General features: G+C 38.8%; 1 non-coding gene across 1 annotated transcript; it reads left to right on the forward strand.

Moving 5' to 3' along the window:
* The first annotated feature begins 340 nt into the window (after positions 1-340).
* LOC128282396 (small nucleolar RNA R71) lies at positions 341-447 on the forward strand. The gene has a single exon (XR_008272663.1). It is a non-coding gene; the product is annotated as a small nucleolar RNA R71 (small nucleolar RNA).
* The last annotated feature ends 259 nt before the right edge of the window (positions 448-706 follow it).

The raw sequence follows: 706 nt of genomic DNA on the forward strand, positions 1-706 counted from the left end.
GAAAGGTTGATACTCTGTGCATGCTCCTCCTCCATTCTTCTCGCACCTCATTGCTGGATGTACCTGAGTAGAACCAAGTAAACCATCAATCTTTTTATTTAGAAGTTCTACCTGGTTTGACAGCATAGTAACCGAATCGACGTTATAAACGCCTGCTATTTTAGTTGGCTTAGTCCTCATGACTTGCCACTGATAGTTATTCAGTGACATCTCTTCAATAAACTCATAAGCATTTTCAGATGTTTTATTATTGATGGTTCTGTCAGCAGCTGCATCAACCATTTGTCGAGTCGAAGGATTCAGGCCATTATGAAATGTTTGAACCTGTAGCCAAAGCAGTAACCCATGGTGAAGGCACCTTTTCAGTAAGTCCTTGTATCTCTCCCATGCATCGTAAAGAGTTTCTAAGTCCATCTGCACAAACGAAGAGATATCATTACGTAATTTGGCCATTTTAGCCGGCAGAAAATATTTTAATAGAAATTTTTCGGTCATTTATTCCCTAGTAATTGACCCTCGTGGTAATGAGTTCAACCACTGTTTAGTTTTGTTCCTTAATGAAAAAGGAAATAACCGAAGACGAATGGCATCATCAGAAACGCCATTAATTTTAAATGTATCGCAGAATTCCGGGAAATTTGCTAAGTGAGTGTTCGGATCCTCGTCCTGTAAACAATCAAACTGAACAAATTGCTGTATCATTTGA

This window comes from Gossypium arboreum, chromosome 1 (genome assembly GCF_025698485.1).
Source record: "Gossypium arboreum isolate Shixiya-1 chromosome 1, ASM2569848v2, whole genome shotgun sequence".
NCBI lineage: Eukaryota > Viridiplantae > Streptophyta > Magnoliopsida > Malvales > Malvaceae > Gossypium > Gossypium arboreum.